We start from the raw sequence: 27,441 nt of genomic DNA on the forward strand, positions 1-27,441 counted from the left end.
TTCATGAAGAAGGTTGTGATTCCTGAGTTTTCTGGCGACTTAACTGTAACTAGAGTTCATCGGGTTCCAGCTCATCTTCCCCCAAATTTGAAGTTCCCCCGCACTATACTTGTTAATTTTGCAGATTATTGCATAAAGGAACATTTTTGTCTAAGGCAATTCAGTCCAGACAGTTTGAAACTGAGAATAGAGCTAAATGTAGATTTTTTTCTGACATGTCCGCAGCGGCTGTAAAAAGACGCAAAGAGTTTGTCAAGTTATTGTATCTCTTCAAAGCCCATGGGGCACAAGCTTCTATTGCGCAACAATCTAAACTCAAAGTCCTTGTGCGGGGTAAGTTTCACTTGTTTACACATATTGAAGAGGCACTTTTCTTAAGGCAATTTCAGCTGGAAAATAACTTGTTTTTTTAGCTTATTGTTTTGTCTTCAATAATGCCCTCTCATGTCTGAACAAGGAGAGATGCATTTAGGTCTTGCTGTCTCTTCAAAATTCTTTTTGAATGCCTGCTTAAGGTTTTTTTTTTTCTCTTCTTTTGGATCTCAATCTTGAGGTTTGGGTTTTGTTTTTTCGTGGGGGGGGGGTTGGTCACCCTTGGTGCAATATCAGGGCACCAGTACTAGTATCTGGAGAGGGGGGAATGTGGACAGCGGGGAAGCCACATTTTCTAAGAGTGGGATGGTTCTTGGGGTATGTGTGGGGCGAGGGCAGCTTGGGTTAGCAGAAAAAAAGAGCAGGTGCTATCAGAAAAGTGATAAAATGTGCAGGAATCTACTGAGTACAGAATTGAAGCGTATAATGTTTTTTATTCTTTTCCTTTTTTTTCTCTTAGCAGAACGAGTATATCCAGTAAATGTCAGGTTTTTTCTGTAAATGGTAATGGTATTTTGAATAGACGTAAATATGGAGGATTAATTAGGTGATAGTTACTTTAAAACCTCAAATTCTTTTTATTCAAGAAACTCATCTGAAAACAAATACCCCAAAATTTTATATACCACAAATGTTTTCTAGAGTTTTCTTTGCTTCAGCAGGTGTTGCAATGAGGGGGATTGCAATATATTTTTCATGGGAAATTGATTGGGTATTTCTTCAAGAACAATGGGATCCCTTGGGGAGGTGGATTTGGGTACAGGTTAAAGTAAATGAACAGGTTCTGAATCTTATTAACTATTATGGTCCAATAACTGATGACGCATCTGCATTACATACACTTTATGAACTTTTGATTGGGGTTTCTGGGCAAATTGTGTTTGGGGGATTTTAATTATATTCAGAATTTGAAAATGGATTCTTCAAATATAGGAAAAAAACAATTGAAACCTTAGACAAAGAAGGTTTTCGATGCTTTGTTAGAAGATCTTCAGTTAATTGATGCCTCCTCTTCATGACACTCGAGGTGCGCAAGCAAGGAGGAAGCAAAGGAATGACCAAGCCAGCACGTGCTGCCAAGCTGCACACAGGTCGATCCAACCGGGTGTGACCATTCTCATCAGGAGTTGGCAGCCCGGGGGGAAATTCAGGACCACCAATGAACCAGGGACCTGAACTGTCGTGGCCAACTGAGGCACCATGGTGATGGCCCAAAGAGGAACGGAAGAAGTCTTGTGTAACATCCCCTGGTTCAATGAAGCTCCATCAACCCCCTCCAGACAAGTCCCTGAGGCCCCTAAGGAGCTGGCGAAGAACCCCTACCACATGGCTAGTGATCAGCGGGAGAACCCGGGTCCTGAGGAGGCCTGCGAACCATCATCAGGTCCACCACCAGTTTTGACTACGAGGCCTGACCCTCCTATTCGCAACCACCCGCATCACTATAGTTTGAGGCCAAATCCTAAGCCAAGCAAACAGCTTCAGGACTTTGTGTGCTAATCGCTTGGGACTATGGTCAAGGACTAACTTGGGAAGGGATGTAATAGATCAGCAGTCCTGTTGTCGGGTGACGCAACCGGAGATTCATGTACCACATCATCCGTGGGGCAGGCGTGGCCCATGAGAACAATAAAAGGGGAGAAACTGCATGTGGTTCATCTCTCAGGCTGACACTGTGTGTGAAGTGTACTGTGTCCCTGTGCAGTGCTGGGCACCTGCCCTGGTTGTTAGTGTGCCTCTCTATAAATAGCTCCAGACAGTAGTGGGATCGGGCTCCTAGCATGTCATCAAGACCTCATCCAACTGTCTATGGAGCAACTTCAGTAAACCAAACACGGCCTATATTGGGCCCTTACTTCTGTAGAGTATGGAGTCAAGAGGCCCTTTTTTGAGCATAGCTATGTTTGAGGAAATTATGTTAAAGAGTAATACTGTTAGGAAAGCAATGCTCCTGTTGCCTTTGGCAATATATCACTTTGTCCTCAATGTTTTGGGCAGTTGGGGCATATTTCTTTCTTTTAGGAACAATTTACACTCCCATACCCTGTGTAGGTGCCCCAGGGCTTGCTGTGAAGCTAGATCTGCCTGCCCATCAATATATGGATATACCTCTTGCTCATAGGTAAACAAAAGTAATTATTTTGTGAATTTAAAAATTCTGTGTCTGATGTAGGAAACAGTTTTGCACTCGCAAAGAATGTGATTCACAAAATATACTTTGGGAACACAAAAGACACAGTGCTAGTCTTCCTTATTCCCAAAATGTGTTTCATGACCCACACTGACTCACAAAGTATAGAAGGCATGTAAAGTGCATGATGCACTCTTTTCCTAGTCAGGAAGCAAGGATGAGTGGTTTGCCAAAGGTTGACCAGTTGTCCAGACACAAACGAGGTTGGCAACAAATTCACAATTTGTGGGTTCTGGCATTAGGGAGAGCACATATCGGTTGTTCGCTCCAGTGTGATTCCGGAATGTCAACTTGATGTCTGAAAAGCAGCACTTCATTCTTAAGGGTTTGGGCCGGCATGAAAAAAAAATTCGGCATTCTGTGAGTACAAATGCAGAGAAGGAGCTCTGCAGTTTTCAGTCATTTGTCACAGCATTTGCAACCATTGGGAACAGGCCAAAAAGGGTGCCTAACTCACACATATTAATGATGCAGGAGCTTTTGTGTCCTTCTGTGAATCTTCATTTTGAATACAATAGTAACAGTACATCAGTTACCGGTCCAAATAGAGGTCATGTAGCGAAAGAGTTGGTCTGTAGTAGTAACAACGGGACTGCAATCTCACCTCAGACATCAACTCTATTTCCCGTAAACTGTTTCTTATATTGTCTTTTCTTGTGTTGATAACTTCCAAAACTGGCAGCAATGGAATTTGTGCCCTTAGGCCCTCAATAGCTTTCTAATTAGTTCAGAAATCAGTCTCAGGTATCTATAGTTTCAGTTCAGTGAAGGAAAAAGCATATTGAAAATAATTAAAATAAACTTTTGTTGCGTGTTTACCAATTTTCATTCAATTAAAGAGAGAATGATTAGTGTAAATATTTTTCATACTGTTCAGCATCATTATCGAATGTGTATCCCGAATTATGGAAGAACCTCTTACCTAGGGGCCTTGTGATTTGTTTCCCTGGCAATTGTTACCAGTTAGAATGTGTAATTTCATTTGATTTGATCTGCTTAAAACGTTTGGAAACTATTTCAAAAGATTTGCAGCAGAAGAATGAGGATGCCGCCCCTGGGGGAAGTGACGGTTGCAGACTAGTCTTCCCCCTGGGTGCTTTGTGCTGACAGGCATCGGACAGGGTGGGATAGGTTAGTCGGGGGGAAGAATTGGATTAATTAAATGCTATATAGGTGTCAGGAAGGGTGTGTCGGGCCTTTTCCTGACATCAAGTACCACGGGGATGGACAGGTTTAGGCAGGACAGGAGGAGGCACCTGGGGCGAGGCCTGGTGCTCATCTGGCCATTTTCCATAGTCTGGGATAACACCATGATGGTGACGGACAACAGGGGCATGCTGGCAGAGCTCCAGGCTGGGAAAAAAGTGGAGGCAGGCTTTGGCATGAGAATGAAGAACTCAGCAACCAGTTAATTTGGGGGTAGGCATTGCAGCCTCCCGGCACATCTCTCCTTGTAAGCAGAAGAGGTCTTGTCAGAGGAAGAGGGCAGGGGTGCTGTTGCAGGGTCAGATGCCCCTATGGACTTACCATTGCCAAGCCGGCCTACAGACCATGAGCTCACAGGGATGGCCGGGCCTTTGGATCGGTCTGCTGGCCTCTCCCTAGAAGTGTTCAATGAAGGCTGGCTGGGATATAGGACCCAGCCGTTGATAAGTGCAAGTTTGTTCGGACTGGGCACACGCACATGGTGGGAAAAGTTGAGGGAGGACATTCCATGGTTGCTGCGGCCTCCAATGAGGGCCTTTTGGGGAACCAAGGGCCCCTGGGGCCCAGAAACTCCCTCACCAGTAAATGACAGGGGGTAGATATGGAGGCACAGATGAAAGAACAGCACCTGTTCATCCAGAAGACAGAGGAGAGCTGGGCTTGGATGTGTGAGGCCTGGTAAAATAAATTTGGCCATGGCCCTGCGATCTGGTGACCATGTTTGAAAGGTGAGTGCAGCCAGGACGAATAGGCTGGGGGTCCTGGGCTTGGAGGGTGGTGGTTGTGGGTGTCAGAGAACGAGAAGCTAGATGTAGGTATGCCAAGAGCCATTGTGGTTCAGGCCCCATTGGTGGGAGGGACCCCCCTGGGTAGTGCAGTCTGGTGGGGGGTGGGACTTTAAGACTGGTATCTAAGGCGGGTAGACAGATTGGGATGCCAGCAGGGCCCACGACTGCCACTGGATGCTGGCCCAAGGCAGCAGGGGGGTCCACTGTTGCCTGCCCTCCAATGAGGTCACATGCACACAGAGAATGGCCAGAGCCACCTATGAATGAGTGTGCCATAACTGTGCGGTCGCGACAGAGTTGTGCCTGGGGATGATTGTGTGGCAGCTACAGATGAGGATGAGCTGAACACACAAAAAGAGCCCACTGGTCCAAATCGTAAATCTACTGGGAAGATGGATTCTGTCTACCATGCAGCGGAGGGGATCCCTTTTAAAAGATGGTTTTCCTTACACACCAGAGGTGTTATGCTTCATCATAGGGGTGCCTCATTGCGACCAGAGCCTAGTCATGACACGGGCTACAACCCCTTCACTGCAAGGGAGGAGCTAAGCGATGTTTTTTGTGAAAGAGGATGGTCCTAACACCCTACGTGAGCGTGGTGTGTTGTAGGTGAAGTGCAGTGCTATAGTGAATAGTGGTTTAAAACTGTCTACAAGGTTAGCTAAGGCGAACTTTATCCTAATACCCTGTGACAGGATTAAAAACAGATAGCTTGTAATGTAGTTTCCGGCATTAGAGGCAGCTGCATTCGGTAACGATCGACATGCCTTTGCCTGTAGACCTATAAAAGTGTTGTGGCCTTCGTCAGGATCAAATTTCAGCTACTGCAAAGACTGATTGAGACAAAAATGAGTGAAAAAACCATATTGGCACTGGTATGGGACACTACACCAGTTGTCCGGTTGTTGAGTGGATTCGTCGGCTGAACCTGTGGTAAAATAAACAAATAGCGTTCCATACCAGTAACATTGTGACAAAGAGTATACAACGCATGGTGAGACCACAGCACAGAAGACAAACAAAACATCACTTGATGAAGACAGTCAAACCACCCTTAACTATAAGTGAGTTGTAGTCATTGCGAGACTCACCTACAACAGTCAGGGAATTTACTGCATCTGTCCTGGGCTTTGAGCCATTGTACATACGCCAACTATCCTAGTGGATAAAGTTGGTGGCGTTAGGGTCAAGAAAAGAAAAGAAAAGAGTACAAGTGTGGTTAAAAATAGCAAAGAGGTTATTCAAATAGTTTGAACAGATCAAGCAGAATGCAAGCAATTCCTAGCATGAGCTGGAACAAGATGGGTGGGCAACTGCTCTGCATGTGGGGTGTGTGCCAATGTAAGTCAGCGTGTGCTGAGAGCGTACCTCCTGTGTTGGCCGTAATACCAGTGTAGGCACAGCGAGGAAGTAGGTAGAGTAATTTCGGTTCCCATGAGAGCAGATAACATCGTATATTAGATGCACACCATCTCCAAGTGAGATGGGGTGAAGTGCAAGGGCACGGTACCGTTTACAGATCTGGGCAAAGGGAGTCAGAACTCAGCTGAGTCCTGGCCATCAGGGCGAATTAAATATGGCCAATAATGTATGCGCTAGTAGCACGTTTCACTCATAAACGAGGCTAATTGGATGGAACGACCCTCAGCCCTATCCGTCTAAGAGATGCGGATATTATCTGATGTAGGGAGGGGTGGTGCGCAAGTCTGGCACACCGTATGGCACACCAGGAGAGGTGATGCACATATAGGACATGCCTGGTGTGGACCCACACGTGAATGGGGCTATAATTAACCATGTGCCATGAAGGCTCGTTAATAATAACCCGTGGTAGGCGTGCCTGACGCGCGTGGCAGCCAAAGCATGTGTTGAGATAAGTAAGGATACGGCCGTGAGCCTCGTTGGAAAAAGACCGCTCCAAAAGTGGCGGATCCTTCGTGTCAAGATCATTAAGTAAAATGCGCTAAATAATGCTCGAGATGGAGGTCAGCACTGAAGAAAACAAGCAATCTCTCCACTTCAGATGGGCAGGGTTTTCAAAGCGTTCGTCCGGTGGACAGGGGGGAGGACGTGTAAGACACGAACTGCCTAAATAATGCCAGAGCACAGCCGAGACCGATATCCTGTGGGGGACCTGGGAGTGATGGGAAACGTAGTCCGACGGGACTCTATTTCCTGTAGAAAAGCCGGGAAAGCTGGGAAACATAGTGCGGAAGGACTCGGTTCCTTGTTTTAGAGCTGGGAATGCTGGGAGACGTGGTCCGACAGGACAACGTAAGTGTTCGTATCAAGGTGAAATGGAACTAACAGTAACAGAGTGTCTGACTATGTCAAAGTGAGGCGCAGAACGTGCATCACCATGGTGAATAATTTTGCACTGCAGGACGTGGTCTGGAGAACATGGCAATAACAGTGCAATGGTAGATGGAAGAAGAACAGACAAACAGAGCAGAGAAGTAGAAAAAGTGTAAAGGTAGCTTAAGTTCAAGGTGCAAGGTGCCCTGTGTGTTGAGAAATGTTAAGAGAGGGCCAGCCAGGGGATGTCATCGTTGAACCGAAGGGTGGATGTGTTTAATCAGAACACCCATCTTTGCACAATGCGCAAACGTTTTTCTGTGAGGTTGGGTGTCACGTGCTGAGGTTGAGTTTGTCAAGCACAGTCCAGATGACGGTGTCTTCCTGGTGATGCATTTCTACAAAGGGCCTGATTCTAATGCGGTTAGGAAAGCATTCCCACCTAGGTCCTGATTCTAATGAGGTTAGGAAGGCCTCCTAACGGCATTTGCTCCTTCCAAATCAGATCGGGAACGTGTCTTCCTGACCGAGGGCCCAATTATGATGCGGTTAGGAACATATGCTCCCATTGAAGTCAATGGGAGTCCAACCAAATCGTATCGGGAAGCATCCGGATGCATCGTACTCCCTCGGTCGGACTCTCCCGATCCGAGTGAGCCAGAAATCATTTCCAAACCGATTTGGTCGGGAAGCTTTCCAACCCACAATAGAATCGGGCCCAAAGTGTTTAGTGAGCTTGGTTGTTTGTTTGGCGCATCTGATCGTACTCTTATTCTCCAGTATGTGTGTACGTACTTTGCGTGTGGTCATCCCTACATATCTGAGCTGATCCTTGACTATGATAAAGCCAGTGATGAGCGGGAACAGGGTGAGTAGTTAGAAAGTTGAAAGTAAGGACAACACTGATGGGCAAGGTGTGGTCACTGGGGCAAATGGTACTAAGGAAGATAAACACAAGAAAAGATTACCATACATGGGTTTGGCAATGCCCCTGGGGTCCCATCTGCCTAACAAGACTAAGAATAGAATTTGGAAACACGAGTACATCGATGTTTTCAACCTACTGCATAGGGTAATTCAGGTGAAGGAAGGGTCCAAAGAGCAGGAGTGGGAATTGACTAGGAGGGCTAGGGTCCCTAAAAACATGGAAAATTGGACTTCTGCACTTTTGATTTATGACAGCATCTACTGTGAGTGCCACACTGTCAGGACATTTGCATTACTCAAGTATATGGACATCATTTGTAAGGCCTAAATGCACTTTGGGAGCTATGATGACGAATTCAGGGCCTGGATGAGCCTTAATCCTGATAAACTTTGGGGGGAGGTGGATTCTTATCTGTGGATGCAGTAGAGGTTGTCCACTTAATTCACAGCATCTACGCATACAGTGAGTGGCCAGCCTGTTACTTATCAGTCTTTTAAGCTCCGCCCTGCTCCACAGGGAGCGGGTTATGCTCCAAAGCCAACTGGACCCAGCACAGGGACGAGTTGGAATTTTAATAAGGAGTTTGTGGAAATTTAAGCATGATTGTTCCAAGTGCAGAGGTGGGCATTAACCCTGGGCGTAGTTCGCATAGTCGCACTATGCGTAGCTACGCGAAGTGCACTTTGCACGCTACGCGTAGCTACGCGAACTGCGTGGTGCGGTAGGGAAATGCTGTTCGCAATGATTGCACAGTGCCGGATGCTTGTCCGCACTGTGCAATCATTGCGAACGGCATCATGCACAGTGCGAGCGGTTGTTTTCTTCCGCTCGAGTAGATTTGTACTCGAGCGGCAGTTTTCTCAACGTGGGCTGGTAGATTCTCATCACGAGCGGTCGCGAGCATATGCGAACACTCGCAATGAGAAGCCTGACCTCCCTGCATTAAGAATCTCGCCAGGAGGTTTATTTTCCACGCTCGCGATCGGCAACTTGATGTTGCCGATCGCGAACGAGGAAGTCTCACCGGGATGTTGATTTTGCTCGCTCGCGGTCACCAACTTGACGTTGAGGACCGCAAGCGAGCAAAAATGCCCGCTACGTGTTTTTACACTGTGCTACATGCAATTTGCGTAATGCATAGTTGTGCAAATTACGCACACTCCATGAGTGTAGCGTAGTTTTCCGCCCAGGCCTAGTGGGCATCCACTCACACAGTGTTTCATACTGGAGAGTCCAGGAGAACAATCAAAGGCTTCCAGAGGAAGGAAGCAAACAGGTTGCTCTGGACTTAAGGGCTCCTAACCTAATTAACCCCCTCTGTGCCCATGACGAGATGGTCTCGTCATGGAGCACAGTCGCGCTGTGCCCATGACGAGACCATCTCGTCCCCGGGTGTGTAGTTTTCAGAAATGTGTGGGTTTGGTAGGTTTCCCTAGGTGGCCGCCGAGCACCGGGCCAAAAACCCAAGTGACCCCCCTTGCAAAACCAGGTCATTTTGAGATAGGCAATTTTCATGTCGCCTCACTACGTTTTGGGTCCTTGCCTGTCGCGGGTACTTGGGCCTCCCACACAAGTGAGGCACCATTTTTACCGGGAGTCCCAGGGGAATGCTGGGAGGTGGGAAGTTTGAGTGAGCCCGGTGATGCCACAACTTTCCCACACAAAAATGTGTGAAAAAGGTGATTTTTTCAGCTAAATTTGAGGTTTGCAGGGCATTCTGGGTAAGGAAACATTGGGGGATCCACGCAAGTTATACCACCCTGGAATCCCCCGGGTGTCTAGTTTTCAGAAATGTGTGGGTTTGGTAGGTTTCCCTAGGTGGCTGCCGAGCACCGGGCCAAAAACCCAAGTGACCCCCCTTGCAAAACCAGGTCGTTTGGATATAGGCAATTTTCATGTCGCCTCACTATGTTTTGGGCCCTTGACTGTCGCAGGTACTTGGGCCTCCCACACGAGTGAGGCACCATTTTTATCGGGAGACCCGGGGGAACTCTGGGTGGTAGGAAATTTGTGTCAGCCTGGTGATGCCACAACTTTCCCACACAAAAATGTGTGAAAAAGGTGATTTTTTCAGCTAAATTTGAGGTTTGCAGGGCATTCTGGGTAAGGAAACGTTGGGGGATCCACGCAAGCCATACCTTCCTGGCATCCCCCAGGTGTCTAGTTTTCAGAAATGTGTGGGTTTGGTAGGTTTCCATAGGTGGCCGCCGAGCACCGGGCCAAAACCCCAAGTGACCCCCTTGCAAAACCAGGTTGTTTGGAGATAGGCAATTTTCATGTCGCCTCACTTTGTTTTGGGCCCTTGCCTGTCGCGGGTACTTGGGCCTCCCACACGAGTGAGGCACCGTTTTTACCGGGAGACCCAGGGGAACGCTGGGAGGTGGGAAATTTGAGTGAGCCCGCTGATGCCACAACTTTCCCACACAAAAATGTGTGAAAAAGGTGATTTTTTCTGCTAAATTTGAGGTTTGCAGGGCATTCTGGGTAAGGAAACGTTGGGGGGATCCATGCAAGCCATACCTCCCTGGAATCCCCCGGGTGTCTAGTTTTCAGAAATGTGTGGGTTTGGTAGGTTTCCCTAGGTGGCCGCCGAGCACCGGGCCAAAAACCCAAGTGAACCCCCTTGCAAAACCAGGTCGTTTTGAGATAGGCAATTTTCATGTCGCCTCACTACGTTTTGGGTCCTTGCCTGTCGCGGGTACTTGGGCCTCCCACACGAGTGAGGCACCATTTTTATTGGGAGACCCGGGGGAACGCTGGGTGGTAGGAAATTTGTGTCAGCCCGGTGATGCCACAACTTTCCCACACAAAAATGTGTGAAAAATGTGATTTTTTTCAGCTAAATTTGAGGTTTGCAGGGCATTCTGGGTAAGGAAACGTTGGGGGATCCATGCAAGCCATACCTTCCTGGAATCCCCCGGGTGTCTAGTTTTCAGAAATGTGTGGGTTTGGTAGGTTTCCCTAGGTGGCCGCCGAGCACCGGGCCAAAACCCCAAGTGACCCCCTTGCAAAACCAGGTTGTTTGGAGATAGGCAATTTTCATGTCGCCTCACTTTGTTTTGGGCCCTTGCCTGTCACGGGTACTTGGGCCTCCCACACGAGTGAGGCACCATTTTTATCGGGAGACCCGGGGAACACTGGGTGGTAGGAAATTTGTGTCAGTCCGGTGATGCCACAACTTTCCCACACAAAAATGTGTGAAAAATATGATTTTTTCAGCTAAATTTGAGGTTTGCAGGGCATTCTGGGTAAGGAAACGTTGGGGGATCCATGCAAGCCATACCTCCCTGGAATCCCCTGGGTGTCTAGTCTTCAGAAATGTGTGGGTTTGGTAGGTTTCCCTAGGTGGCCGCCGAGCACCGGGCCAAAAACCCAAGTGACTCCCCTTGCAAAACCAGGTCGTTTGGAGATAGGCAATTTTCATGTCGCCTCACTACGTTTTGGGCCATTGCCTGTCGCGGGTACTTGGGCCTCCCACACGAGTGAGGCACCTTTTTTATTGGGAGACCCGGGGGAACACTGGGTGGTAGGAAATTTGTGTCAGCCCAGTGATGCCACAACTTTCCCACACAAAAATGTGTGAAAAAGGTGATTTTTTCAGCTAAATTTGAGGTTTGCAGGGCATTCTGGGTAAGGAAACGTTGGGGGATCCACGCAAGCCATACCTCCCTTGAATCCCCCGGGTGTCTAGTTTTCAGAAATGTGTGGGTTTGGTAGGTTTCCCTAGATAGCCGCCAATCCCGGGGCCAAAAACTCATGGGACTCCCTTTGCAAAACCAGGGTGTTTTGTGATAGGTAATTTTGATGTCTCCTCAATTGGTTTTTGGCCCTTGCCTGACGCGGACACTAGGCCTACCCACGCAAGTGAGGTACCATTTTTCTCGTAAGACTTTGGGGAACGCGGGGTGGGTGGAAATCTGTGTATCCACGCAAATTCCAGAACTTTCCACCACAGAAATGTGGGGAAAATGTGTTTTATTTGACAATTTTTTAGGTTTGCAAGGGATTCTGTGTTATAGACCCTGGTGGGAGGCAATCAAGTCACCCCATCCTGGATTCCCCTGGGTGTCTAGTTTTCAAAAATGTATAGGTTTGCTAGGTTTCCCAAGGTGCCCGCAGAGCTATCGTTCAAAAACTACAGCTAGACATTTTGCCAAAAAAGGGTCATTTTTCACTGCGAGATTGAGGTGTGACCATGTTGCATTTTGCGCCGTTTCCTGTTGCGAGCACTAGGCCGACCCACACAAGTGAGGTACCGTTTTTCTCGTAAGACTTTGGGGAACGCGGGGTGGGTGGAAATTTGTGGATCCACGCAGATTCCGGAACTTTGCACCACAGAAATATGGGGAAAGTGTGTTTTTTTTGACAATTTTTTAGGTTTGCAAGGGATTCTGGGTAACAGACCATGGTGGGAGGCACTCAAGTCACCCCATCCTGGATTCCCCTGGGTGTCTAGTTTTCAAAAATATATAGGTTTGCTAGGTTTCCCAAGGTGCCCGCAGAGCTAGGGTTCAAAAACTACAGCTAGACATTTTGCCAAAAAAGGGTCATTTTTCACTGCGAAATTGAGGTGTGACCACGTTGCGTTTTGCGCCGTTTCCTGTCGCGGGCACTAGGCCGACCCACACAAGTTTCTAAACTCTATATTTTGTTCCCATTTCAGAAATACATAGGTGTCTTTCATACCGATTTTTCCATGTACACATTTATACAGAATAATTACTATATACCCGGTACATAATAAAAAACCATTGCAAGTTGCTGCTCAGTTTTTGGCTCTGGGTTCATCGGGTTCTTGGTGAACCTACAAGTCCTATATATCCCCACAACCAGTAATGTCCAGCGGATGTAATGGTATATTGCTTTCAAAGAGCTGTCATAATTAGACGAAGTTACAGGTGACCCCTTGCTGAATTCAGAATTTTGTCTTCTTTTTGAAAATGTATAGCTTTCCAGGATCCATTATTGCTTTTGTACCCATTTCTGCCATTAACTGGAAGGAGGTTAAAAGCACAAAAAATAGCAAAAATAGGCTATGTCCCAGAAAAATGCCAAAACTGTGTAAAAAATGTTGGGTTTCTGACAAAAGTATGGTATCCCCGTAAAGCTGGGAAAATGGTGATTTCAACCCCGCAAACCCTTTTTTGATAACATTTGCAGGGAAAAACCCAGATGCTTTCATTTGCAGCCCATTTTTGCTATTTTTCCGAAAAAAAACAAACTTTTGCTGTATTTTGGCTCATTTCTGTAACCCCTCTAGGAGAATCCACAAACCCTGAGTACCTTTAGAATCCCCATGATGTTTGAAGAAAAGGACGCAAATTTGGCGTGGATACCTAATGTGGTCAAAACGTTACAGGGGCCTAAGCGCGCACTACCCCAAATAGCCAAAAAAAGGCTTGGCACAGGAGGGGGAAAAGGCCTGGCAGCGAAAGGGTTAAGGTCGAGACCATGGTAACTTGTCTCCCCGTGTATCTGGACAGAGAGACAGCATTGCTTTTGCAATGGGGTTTCACAGAAGGTTTTCAGGTGAGATACCAGGCATCTAGGGGGTCACAGGTGGGCAGACAACTTGAAATCGGCCAGGGAACTCCTTGAGGTGGTATCAGCAAATTTGGAAAAACAGGTAGCTGAAGGTAGAGTGGCGGGCCTGTTTTTTAGTGGCCCCTGACAGATTCGATAATTTCTCCACTGGGGGTGGTGCTGAAAAAAGGGGTGTGGGAATTCAGGAAGACCCACCACTAATCTTGGCTGCAGGGCATGTCAGTCAATGACTTCATAGGAGATGAAGATACCAGGGTGCTGTACACCTATGTGGACGATGCTATTTGCTTGGTGCAGAAGTGTGGGAGAGGGGGAACTGGCAAAGTTAGACAAAAAATCTGATTTTAGGTTGCAGCTCATACACCTGGCTTACTTTTCATTGGTAGGCATGCAATTTGGGGATGACATCTGGATGGACAAGGTTTTGCCAATGGGGTGTGCCATTTTCTTTACACTGTTTGAGATGTGGGATAGGTGTGGCACAGCGGCCAGAGCGGCTGCCTCTGGAGCACAGAGACCACGGTTTGATTGCTGGCTGCAGTTCAGCTTAGCATCATTTTACTCTAGGCAATAATCATTTAGTCTCCCCGATGGCCCCCAGCCCCTTGAAACCCTTGAGGGGTGATATTTTTGTGCTTTAAAAATGCAAATTATTATTACTATTATTCTTATGTTTAGCACCTTTTTGCAATGGGTGTTCGCCAATATGAGTGACCATTGGGAAGTAACTCACTATTTGGATGATTTCTTGTTTGTGGGTGGGAAAGCTCCAGGAGAGTGCTTCGGCGATTTAAGTCCTTGTTGCAGTTGTTCGGGGTATCTCTGGCTCTTGAGAAGATGGAGGGTCCTAGTGTGGTCCTAGTGAGGTCTTGGGCATTAAGTTGGACTGGATCACTGACAGAATATCAGCAGCCTATCTCTACATGGGTAAGTACAAAAATATCGAAACCAAAATATCGTTGTTCGAAATATCGTTGTTTAAAATATCGTTTCTTTTAAATGTCTTAAATATAATTAATAAAAACAGTTAGAATTATTTAAAAATGTTAAAAACTGATAAATGTAATATAAAAAAAATGATATATATTTTGTGTATATATATTAACTTAATATTGATAAATAATTATTTTATTGAATTGTAAAATGATAGAAACATAAAAAAGTTATAAATATATATATATATGCATATATATATATATATATATATATACATAAACCTGTAATATAAATATAATATATATATATATATATATATACACACACACACACACATCTATATAGTAAATGGAAATATTAAAATTAATATTTATTTTCAATGTTTACACTACATTAAGTATAAAAGTAGGGAAATATTGGATAGCGTAGGGGATAACATTACTATTCCACTACAGAAAATGCAACAGTAGAGAAAGTGTTGGATAGCGGAGGGGAATAATTTACTATTCCCACTAGAGCAAATGCAACAGTAGAGGAAGTGTTCGATAGCGAAGGGGAATCATTTACTATTCCCACTGCAGTGAGTGCAACAGTAGGAAAGTGTTGGATATCGGGTGGATAAAAATGACTATTCCCACTCCAATGAGTGCAACAGTAGGTAAAGTGTTGGATAGCGGGTGGGTAAAATTTACTATTCCCACTCCAGCGAGTGCAACGGTAGGGAAAGTGTTGGATAGCGGGTATGTAAAAATTACTATTCCCACTCCAGTGAGTGCAAAAGTAGGGAAAGTGTGGGATAGCGGGTGGGAATAATTTACTATTCCCACTCCACCAAGTGTAACAGTAGGGAAAGTGATGGATAGTGGGGGGGAATAATTTAGTATTCCCACTCTTGTAAAATAATTAACATTAATTAACAAATAATTAATTTGTTTTAAACAATTTACCTCACATTATATTCCCCTAATAACGTCACCACCAATATTGTAAAATATTACACAATTAACCTGCATATTTAACAATTAATTAATTAACTAACAACAATTAACAAGCAAATTAAAAACAATCAAAAATAAATTAGTTCACACAATTAACACTATAAAATAACTTTAAATAAATATTGTATAAAAAATAATAAAAATGGGTGGTGATGGCGCTTCCCGCTAGCGCGAAGCCCTTGGTGATGCTCCTTCCCCTCCAGTGATGGCGTCTTTGATGGTTTGGTGCAATGGGAACGGACGTTGAAGACAGGAGCTGCTGTTTGAATTTCTTTTGCGCTCCTTTGAATCAGCACGGGCCGGTCATGGGGCGGCTGCAGTCCTGGCTGCTCTGCGGTTCTGCGGCTTCTTCAAAGAATATTCAGAGTGCCGCCCTCGTTTGGATGTAGAGCGTGTATGCTGGGTGCCAGAAACTGATTCACGGAGGCTCCGGTTTCAGTATACCGCCCAGCTGAGTGCGGAGGCTCCGGTCTGATTTTTTCCCATGTCTCCCGCTTGGCAGCTGCTGTATAGAGGCTCTGTGCTTGGAAAAGTGGAGAAGGGGAGCGGTGTGGTTTCTACAAGAAGCTGAGTTATAAAAGCACAGAAAGAAATGTGGGAAGTGCTACTGGAGCATCCTAGAAGCGCTGAAAGTTAGTCAATTGGAGAGAAAGATTGAGCTGGAGGAGGGCAGCAGGAGGGCGGCGCTAATGGTGAGTCCTGATATAATGTGCTGTTAAAAGACCTGGCAAGAGAATTGGGCTGGTCAGCATATGTGATTTAAAAGCTGGTGTGCTTAGTTAAAGTCGTATAATGAAGAAACAGTTGAAGCTTGCCGCAGCTGCTGCAAAAGCAGATGCTGCAATTGCAGCAAAAACTAAAACACGTTTAGCTAAAGCCAATCTGAATCAGACGTTAACTAAAGCAGGAAGTAAAATGCACCATGGAGAGTCCTCCTTTAGCTCTCAAAGTTCAGAAACCAATGATCCATCACTAAAGGAGATACATTTGATGGAGGCTTCAGGATCTAAGCTAAGCTTGGCTACTTCGCCAGGAGATGTTGTAGCTCGAAAAAATGAAGAGCAGAAGAATGCCAGAGATTTCCCTCTCTTCGTTAAAAAGATGCTACTTCCTATCACTTCGCCAAGGTCAGATAAGTTCAGCCAAGACTCCTCAGCGTAGAACACCTTAGTCACAACAGGAGATACGATAACGTTGGCAGTATCGCCAGAGCCAGCATTATCTCCATGGCCAGTATCCTCCTCTTCTCCAGGAGTTTCTTCCCCAGGCGCTCAGGGAGTACAGGTACAAGCAGAAGAACAGTTGATGGTTTCGCTAGACTCAGACCAGCTTAAAAATACTGCTTTAACTCTGGCAATGGCTGTTGCTGCTGGAGCAGAGTTTTCAGTTTGAAAATTCTGGGGCTTTTGAAGCTCTGGCATGTCTATTCGTTGTATTAATTTATTAATAATTAATTATTAATTATTTGTCTTGTGCAAGTGCGTTTATATTAATCAATCCGTTTGTTTTAACAAGAAAGAGTTATACGTGAGTGTGCTTAAATGTGCTGACTGATAATAACGCGTGTGTTAAATGTGTTTTCATGTTTAAACGTTGCTATGTGCTGTTTATTTTTGAGCACAAAACGCTTTTGAATTAATGCTTTTCCATGTTGCAAGTGCTAGATAAATGCATACACATAAGGGTATTAGTGGGGTTAACACTGTTTAATCACTATGCTGTAGTAACGTTGTTTTTGTCTCTTTTAATTAAGATGGTCTATTAAGGCCTATGTTGGCCTGGGAAAGAAGGCTGAATAGTGAGCCTGGCTGTGATTATAATTTGAAAACTGAGACGAGGGAGACCCCTGCTGGAAATGGTCCTGAAGCTAACTGACCATGGTCCTTGTCAAAAAACTTTCCATGAGGACAGCAGCAGTTTTGGGAGTTCTCCAAGAGAAGTGAAAGTGTCCTTGGCAGCCTTGGGAAACAAAGGAGCCTTAGAGAGAAGCTCTGAACTGTGGCTCGATGGCCGAGGAGAAGCAGGATAATTGTGATACATGTTTTATTTTCTTGGTTCCTGTTCCGTAGTTTTTGCTATGTGTATTTTTCCTGAGCGGAGATTCTCAAATGTAGCAATGTTACATCCTTTCCTTCTCGCTCTGCTCAGCAAGTCCGGCGGACATTATGGTTTTTTCTATGTTCCCAATGTATCTTTCTATTGTTTAGAGTATTATAAGATGTTAGCCTAGAGAGGGTCTTTTGCCACTTGCCTTTTTGCCTTTGCCGCGTATTGAACCTGCGTTGCTGAGGATTGATGCTGAAGGGACTTCGTCTTGAGAGACATTTACCGAGAGACTTGTCCTGACCCGTTCTGACATTTAGCTAGAATAGGTAACTATGAGAAATGATTTACTCTGCTTGATTTTCTTGACTAATTTTAGATAAAGCAATATAATTTTAAACATGGTGTTGGATATTCTTTCTTGTCAATTATTGGGTTTGCGTTATTGATTATTGTTGTATATATTGTATAGACTATGCTTAGGGACAGTCACAAAAACCAGGTCTTATCGACCTCGATATAGATGCAGGGTGTTTAGGAGTGTTTTCTTTCCACAGGTTTATTGCTGGTAGAGTATTTGAGCGTATGTTAGTGAAATGGGCCCTAGCGTATGATGTATGCATGTGCGTGTAACTGTGAGATTACTATATCCGTGGTAGTGGGAATATTGTACACACCCTGATCTCTATCAATTTCCTGGTAGCAGAGATAGGATGGTTTTTGATGATTGTCTTGATTAGATAAGATTGTTTTTATTGATTATTGATTATTGGTTCATGTTGGTATATGTACTAATACTATATGTTGGAGTCGTAATGTTGAGTTATATGTAGTGCTTCTGGAACTTGGAAGCTGTAGCAGTTCCGTAGTAGGGCAGAGGGAAGTAAATGCTGCTCTCGGGAAAGACGGAATTGTAGGGAATAACGTGTGACAATTGAAGTTGCGCGTCACATTGTCTGGGTTCGGAATCAGTGACATCGTCGTATGTTACTATTAGATATTTCTGGTATATAAAGAGTGTGAATGATAGTGAAGGTTATCTGTGAAACTCTGGTCTTAAATCCCAGGGATCCGTAAGGATTTCCGTTAAAGCTTATCGCGGGAGGAGTAATAGGTATTCTCTGAGCTTATTTGAAGAACTGGGCAAAGAAAGCTTGCTTAGTTGATGTATGTTATAATTCTGTAGTGGAGCAGATTGTCTGTTCTCGGGAAGCAGGATTCTGTGCGTATGTACTATATTTCCTTTGTATGAATGTGCGTGAATGTTTGTACATTTAGTTGATTGTAAGACTCTTTGGACAAGTCCTAGAGGAAACAGTTAATGAATGTATGTTAGTAGGGCAGAGTAGAAGAAGTGCTACTGTGTCAATGAAAGGTTTCTTATGAAATAGACTCTTTTTTACTATTCTGTGGTTAGCGAAGCAGACAATGGAGAAGTTTTTATGTTGTAACTAATAGATTTTGTAGAAATTTTGACACGAAGTCTACTGAAAATTTTTTGTAAAGGAGGGGTAGACGAGTGACAGAAGACAGAGACAAACTGCAGCGACTGTTGACGTCAGAAAGACCGCGCTCTGATTGGATGGTAGATCAGAATAGTGCTCGCGCTAGGATTGGTGCGTTAGTGTGAGCCGCGCAAGGATTGGAAGAGCTTTCTAGTGACGTAAACGTTCCAGGATTGGTGCGTTAGTGTGAGTCGCGCTGCAATTGGTTGAAAATTCGTATTGTATATTAATAATACGGAAAGAGTAGAGAGTTCTTTGTAAACGCTAAAATGTATTATCAAGAAGAGAAGAAGAAGAAAACATTTTTTGGTAAAGTTAAAAAGTGGTTTAGCAAGGATAAAGATGTTAAAACAAGAGAGGGCGAGTTGTTACCTCCACCGAAAACACCTGCATCCTTCATGGCTGCGAGACATGGGTTTCATACCTGTATATGGTTGGAGAATTGGGTTAGGTATACTAAAGAAGATGGTGTTCTAGCATTTCCAGAACATGGTTCATTTAATCTGGCCGTGTTGAGAAACTTACGGGAAAAGATGCTATGTCTTGACCCGAAGCCGAGACCTACACAGTTCGAGGCTTTAGTGGAATGGGAAGAGGAAGTACATGAGAGAGAGAAACAAAGATCAGGAGGGTACTATAGGTACATGTTTGGGAGGAGACATGATCGTGAAACTCATCATGATCGAATGAAAAGGTGGCGAGATGCTAGTATGTCAGAGGGATTATATCCGATGAGAACAGTTGAAGGAGGAGCAGAAAGGGTTCCTGAGTCAGAAATAAGAAAATATGGAGTTAATGAGTATGAGGATGAGGTCTTGAATGACATGATTTACAAAACACCACCTCCATATAGACCAGAACCGGACAAAAGTACACCAGTTGTTTCTCCGATAAGAGATACAGTTTGTGTTAGTGAGACAGAAAATGGGACACCTGAGGTAAGGAGTGATCATTACCTTGATGAGAATGCCAGACAATTAGCCAGAACTACAACAGAGTTGACTGAGAAGATTAGGGAGTTAACGATGAATCTAGAAGCTGTTACGGTGCCTGTAACAATAGGTCCAGTTATGCCTGTGTTTGACAAACAGAGAGCAGGTGAAAATGGACTGGTGATTCCATATGTTGGGAATAATCTGACAAATTCAGTTGGTCCTTCAGGAGATTCAGGCAAAAGAGCAGAAAGAAATGACCTGAGACAATCAAGACATGACACATGTAGTGAAATATTGGATGCTAGTGAAGCTAGTTGTTCAGGGATGCCAATTTTAGAACCGCAAAAGAGAGTGGTTCCAGTGAGAAAAACTGCTGAAATAACAGTTGATGATTTGAATGATTGGATGAAGGTTCTACAGAAAAAGGATAAAGATTCACAAGTAATTGATGTAGCTAAGTTACGTGTAGAACTAGAAGAGCTTGTTACAGGAACAGTTCCAACAGAGATTCTGAAGAGTCATCATGATGGTGAACTAATGTTTATGTGCAAAAGTGTTACCTGGAGAGCAAGGAATACACATGACAGGCTAAGAGCAATAGCAAATGAACAGGGAGTTGACATTGATAAAGTGAAAGCTTTACAGAGAACTTACAGGATGGATTTTACAGAGAAGGACATTGAAAATTTGAATGCTACTGGTAGAACAGGACAGATTAAGGAAATTATAGCATTATTACGAAGATGGGGTGATGTTGAAAAGTGGAAGGATAGGTGGTACAAGAAAAGAGATGAGACTGAAGATAGAACAACTTATTCAGCATTTCCAGTGAGAGAAAAGGAGAAACCAGTGGATAATTATCCTATGAGAGAAATACCTGGAGGAGGATATGTACATGTTCCATGGACCAGACGGGATATTTTATCATTTACGAATGATTTCCCTCGATTGAGAGAAAAGCCCGTCGAGTGGTATAGGCAGGTAGATAGGTTTGTGAAATTGTCAAAAGTGCTGTGGGTTGACCTGAATAGTCTGTTTGATATAATTGTTCCAGCAGACTTGTGGACTGAGTGTAAAATAGTTGTGAGTTGGCCTACTGAGGAATACCCAAGAGACCCAAGAACAGGGGCACCAGATCCAGAGGTAATGAGAAAGTATGATCAGGTGATGGTATACCTGAAGAGTAAAGTACCTGCAAAAGAGACAGATTGGGTAAAGATAGATCGAACACAACAGGAAGCGAAAGAATCAGTTTATGCTTTTTACGAGAGGCTGATACTGGCATTTAAACAATTCAGTGGAGATGAACACCTGGGTGACAAAGATTTGAGTCACTTTGTATACAGATTTGTATATGGCCTTAGACCTGAAATTGGTGAGAGAATTCGTGAGCACACAGTGGATTGGCAGAGTAAGAAAGTAGATGAGATCCTGAGACATGCAAAATACTTCAGTGATGAAATTGAAGCAAAACAAAGAAAGCTGAAAGAGAAAGCAATGTGGGCACAAGTGAAAGTTGCAGAGAGACAGGAAGCACAGTTAGTGGAACAGGCGAATAATCCAGGAAATAATGCAGGAAATAGACCAAAATATGCAGGAAAAGGAAAAGGAAGTCTTGAGGAAGCGAAGAAAAAGTTCCCTTGTCACAACTGTGGCCAATTGGGGCATTGGAGATCGGAGTGTCCTAATCCACCATTAGTGAGTAATGAGAGTAAACCTTTAAATCAACAGGTGCAGAACCAGAACGAAGGAAATAATCAACAGCAGCAACAACAGAAAGTTGTGAGACAGCAGAGTCAAGAGCCAAAACCGCCCTTGCCGCAGAATAGAGGGTTACAAACGTATAATCAGGATTCTGGATTCTACAATGATGAGCAGGTAAACAAACCAAGACGTTCTAACAAAGTACAGCAGTACTTGTTAAAGAGTGAAGGGAGTGAGTCTGAGGGTGATTATTGACGGTGCCGAGGAGAGGAAGAAGAGTGCATACTTGGTGCAACTCTAGAAATAGACCAGGCAGGACCATTTGTGGATGGGAAAATAAATGAGGAGAGTGTTACTTTTTTGGTAGACACAGGTGCGACAAGATCAACTGTCAGGTCAACAGATGTTAGAAATCTTCCTCTCTCGGATGAAGCAATCCAAGTAGTTGGTGTAGCCAATACACAAATCAAAACACGTCTTACTGAACCTGTAAGAGTACAGATAGGGAAATTTTCAGACATGCATAGATTCATTGTCTGTGACACGAGTCCAGTGAACCTATTGGGTAGGGACTTGTTGTGCAAGATGAATTGTACAATTTTTTGTACACCGGATGGAATAGCCTTTGAGACACCAGATGAAGATGCTTTGTACCGAGTGACTCTAGAAAATAGAGAGAGTGAGTTAATTGGTGCATTTGCTGTGTTTAATCCGGAGGATTTGCCTCAAGAGCTGAGAGACACAGTGAAAAGGACAGTTTGGGATTTTACTGGAGAGGATGTGGGATTGATGAATAATGTAGATCCAGTGAAAATTGCAGTAAAAGAGGGAATCACATATCCTAACATTCCTCAATACAAAATGACACCAGAAATAATTGAAGGGATAACTCCTATAATTGAGAAAATGATTCAGCAAGGAGTCCTGAGAGAACTACTGAGTAGTCCGTGTAATTCACCGATAATGGGACTAAAAAAGCCCAATGGGAAATTGAGGATCGTACAGGATTTGAGAAAAGTTAATAAAATTGTGGTGGCATGTTGTCCTATTGTGCCAAATCCATCAGTGATCCTGTATCAAATTCCACATGATGCTGAGTGGTATACAGTGATTGATTTGTGTCATGCGTTCTTTTCAATTCCATTGCATCATGATAGCCAGCCGATTTTTGCATTTAGGTTTGGCCAGCGTATCTTAGCATGGTGTCGAATACCACAGGGGTATACGGAGAGTCCTTCGATATTCAATCAGTTATTGAAGAAATCGTTGGAAAGTTTGATCATGCCCGACAGTTCAGTGCTAGTGCAGTACATTGATGACCTACTGGTGGCATCGAAGACACGTGAAGCTTGTGAAGTAGATACCATAGCTTTACTGAATCATCTGGCAGATGGAGGGTTAAAGGTATCTCCAGCCAAATTGCAATTTTGCAAGAAAGAGGTGCATTATCTTGGACACAATATTGAAAAGGGTCTGAGAAAAGTGACTACTGACAGGATCAGAATAATTAGAGAAATGAAAGCTCCAAAGACCCAGAGAGAAGTGAGTATGGTTCCTGGGTATGGTGGGTTATTGTCGTCAGTGGATAATTAATTTTTCCCTGATAGCAAAGCCACTGATTAAACTGACAAAAAGTGAGATGACGGATCCATTGGATCTAGATGCAGAACAAATGGCAGCATTTGAAGAGCTCAAAAGTAAAATGTGTGAGGCTCCAGCTTTGGGTATGCCTGACTATGAGAAAGAATTTGAGCTGTACTGCAGTGAAAGAAATGGATGTGCACTTTCAGTGTTGATTCAGAAACATGGATTACTGAGAAGGCCTATTGCGTACTTCTCATCGACACTTGACCCTGTAGCTGTGGGTTTACCAGGTTGTCTGAAATCTGTGGCTGCAACATGCAGAAGTCTGGAACAAAGTGAGGGAATCATAATGGGATATCCTGTAAGGGTATTCGTACCTCACAATGTGGCAATTCTTTTGACAAGAAGCAGAACTCAGTACATGTCACATAGTCGTTTAACCAAATATGAAAAAGTGATTCTAGGAGCATCAAATGTGACTCTCGAGAGGTGTGTGAATGTGAATCCAGCGACGCTTTTGCCAGACATTGAAAATGTGGGTGTGAAAATGGAAGATGATCATGATTGTTTGGATGTGCTTGAGTACTGTACAAAACCAAGACCAGACATAAGGGATTTACCCTTGAATGAGAGTGATCATGTGTTGTTTGTGGATGGATCATGTCTGAGAAATGATGATGGTGTGCTATGTGCAGCATATGCGGTATGCAAAGTTTCAGAGGTCATGGAAGCATCACCATTGAAAGGAGTGAAATCTGCGCAAGTTGCTGAATTGATAGCATTGACAAAGGCTTGCGAAATTGGGAAAGATTTGAGGACGACTGTGTTGACTGATAGTCAGTATGGATTTGGAGTGGTGCATGATTTTGGCCAACTTTGGCTACAAAGAGGTTTCTTGACATCGAGTGGAACTCCAATAAAGAATGCTGAAATGATTGGTAAATTGCTTGAGGCGATACAGCTGCCTAAGGAGTTAGCAGTTGTAAAATGTGCTGCCCATGGTCCAGGGGAGGATTTTATAACGGTTGGAAACAGATATGCCAACGATGTTGCGCAATACTGTGCCAAGACAAATCAGTCCATTAACAGGGACAGAGAAGGGGAAATGTCTTTTCTCTCTGTGATGTTTACTAATGTCCTAGAGACCTGGGATGAAGTGAAACAGTTGCAAGATGAGGCAGGAGAGGAAGAGAAAAAAGATTGGATTAAGGCAGGATGTGCTCCAAGAGAAACAGACCATGTTTGGGTCTACAGAGATGGCAGACCAGTGATGCCCAATTCCATCTTGTCGTCAATGGCAAGGATGTATCATGGCCAGGGACATTTGGGGAGGGACGCGATGGTTAGGTCGTTCAAGCAGACCTGGTACAATGCAAAGTTCAGGACAATTGCAGAAAGCATCTGTCAGAGGTGTTTAGTTTGTCAGCAATTTAACACTGGGAAAAAGACAGTGGTGAGTCTGGGAACAATAGGCAGAGAAGGAGGTCCTTTTACAAGAATGCAGATTGATTTCATTGAAATGCCCCAAGTAAACAGACTGAGGTATGTTCTAGTGGTAGTCTGTTTGTTTTCAAGGTGGGTGGAAGCTTACCCGACTAGAAGAAATGATGGATTAACAGTGGCAAAGTTACTGTTAAGGGAGTTGATTCCTAGGTACGGGTTTCCAGTAACAGTTGAGTCTGATAGAGGTGGACACTTTCAAAATGAGCTTATGGGTTTGATTTGTGAAGCATTGAAAATACAGCAGAAGCTACATTGTGCATACCGACCAGAGGCTTCTGGTGTGGTTGAGCAGATTAATGGCACAATCAAGAATAGAATTGGAAAAATGTGTTTGGCCACAGGGTTGAAATGGCCTGATGTCTTGCCTCTGATTTTGATGACCATCAGGTCTACTCCTGATAGAACTACTGGTTTGAGTCCTCACGAGATAATCATGGGACGTGCTATGCGCCATGCATTCGTGCCTGTCAATAAGTTGGTGACAATAACTGATGACATGATTTTGGATTACTGTAAAGGCCTGGCTGACGCAGTTCATTCTGTGTTTCACCAGGTTGGAGAAGAAGCTACCACACTTGAGAAGAAGCAAGCCCATGATCTGAGTCCAGGAGACTGGGTGAGGATAAAAGTTCACAGAAGAAGAAATTGCTTGATTCCAAGGTGGGGAAGGCCAAGACAAGTTATTCTGACTACGACGACTGCAGTAAAGTGTGCTGGAGTGAAGCACTGGGTACATGCAAGTCATACTTTGAGAGTTCCAAACCCAAAAGAAGGGACTGGTAAAGAGTATTTTGAAGAGTCAGATTCCAGCGATGATGAAGATACAGAATCAGTGGGGAAAGAAGTAGGAAGAGCTTCGAATGAACCACTGCGAGTATCAGAAAAGAGATCGAATTCTGTAAGAGAGCCTGAAGTTTCAAACAGCAGTGAAGGAAAAAGAAAAGAAAAGAGAAATCACACAGAGACTACTCCTGAATCAGAGGAGGAGGAGATTGAAGAACCACTTGAGATTATACTTGAAGAAGTAGGGTCAGAAAAAGATAGAGAGGGACAGATTGCGGAAGACCCCCGAGGAGGTGTAGGGAACATTCTTGATGAGCCAGGTGAAGGGACAAGTAGACAGCAAGAAGATTGCGTGTCGGAGACCCGAGGAGGGACAGGAGTAGGGAAGTCTCAAACAGTGGTGAAAAAATCTGTGGAGAAGAAGAGAGCTGCTGGAAAACGGAAACAAGAGGCACTTGAAACAGATGATGAAGATGAACAAACAGAGGGTCGAGTTCTGAGAAAGAGAACTTGGATTGGAGAAAGAAGTAATAAAGAAATAAAGCCGAAAAAGGTGTTAAGAGGAGACCGTTGGCCTAACAACAGAGTTAAGAGGCTGAGATACAAAATAATAAGAGCAAATACATCGAAAGCTGAACAAGTGAATGAAGTTTCGAGTCAAAGTTCAAAAGCTGAAGGAGAAGAATTAAAGGAGTCAAACGAACCAGTGGAAATAAAAAGAGTAAGAAGACCCAACCAAAAGTACAGATCACCGGAATGGTCTTATGTGGCACTGTCTGAAGGAGGAAAAGAAGAAGCAGTGACTCGAGATAATCCGGAAGAGATCTTGAGAGAAGTGGTTGAGGAAGATACTGGTGAAATTCTGAAAGTATTCTTGACTGACATTGGAGAAGAGTCGAGTACTGAGGATTTTGATGTTGGAGATCTGATACAATTTGATGTTGAAGAAATTGAAGTGAAGAATGACAAGTATCCAAACTGAGTGAAAGAAGGATTCACTTGGATTAAGTGAACGGAGAGATCATTTGGATAAATTGAAAGCTGAAGAATTGCTGGAGTGGAGTAGTAGAGGCTAAACTAATATGGCTAACATAGAGGATAATAGAAATAGATGCGCCTTCTTTAAGAGGTGGTGTAGGATGTGCTGCTGCTGTACTGGATTATTAATGCTTCTATGGGGTGTTTTAGTTTTATTAGTTACTTTTAAAGTAGAGTTTGAGATGCATACAGAGAATGTGACAAATGTAGAGAAGAATTCACAAAAAGTAGTTCCAATTAGAATTAATAATGCTTACACACACAAAGATAGGTCAATTAATAACTTTTCTAGTAATGTTTTTTCGAAATTGTTATATGAATATGTGAAGACAATGGAAGTAAGGGATTGCTACGTCTGTATGCAATTACCTGCATCCGTCTCAGAGGGTGTTACTTATCATCATTTACCAGCTACATATGGTATTTCCTGTAGTATTTTAAGTAGTGTTTTTTATTTGTTAGGGAAAGTAGATTATAAGATGTCTAACAGAGATAGTATTTTGGGGCACTTGCCAATGAACAAAGAGCTGAATCCAGCTAAAGAAGCTAACACTTTTGGAGAGATTTTTATTGAAGAAAAAGGATTAACATTAGATTACATTTTTAAGAATAATTTAACTTGTAGTTTGAAAGGAGAGGAGAAAGCTTTCCTGGATATGGTAGAAGAAAGGAGATTGAACATGCATGAGAAAGCAGGGAAATATAAAGTGAGTGAGACAATTTGGGACATTGAGATGGGAAAAGAGTTGAAGAATGGGGCTAGTCCAACTTTAGCTCTATATGCACCACAGAAGGGTAAACTTTGTATTACAAGAAGGAAATCCCAATATGATACATATTTTGTTGGGACTAGTGAGTGCCATGATACATACTTCATTGCAACAGGTTGGGGTTTCAGAGGTGGAGAAGATACGATTTTTCCAGGAGTATATTATGTTTGTGGGAATAAGGCTTATTACAAGTTGCCTGACCATTGGTATGGCACGTGTTATGTGGGCCTAGTTTTTCCAAAGATTTTTCATATAGATAAAGTAACAGATGTAGAAGATGTTAACTTACTAATGCGTTTTAAGAGAGAAACTTGGTCT

Source organism: Triturus cristatus, chromosome 6, assembly GCF_964204655.1.
Source record: "Triturus cristatus chromosome 6, aTriCri1.1, whole genome shotgun sequence".
Taxonomy (NCBI): Eukaryota; Metazoa; Chordata; class Amphibia; order Caudata; family Salamandridae; genus Triturus; species Triturus cristatus.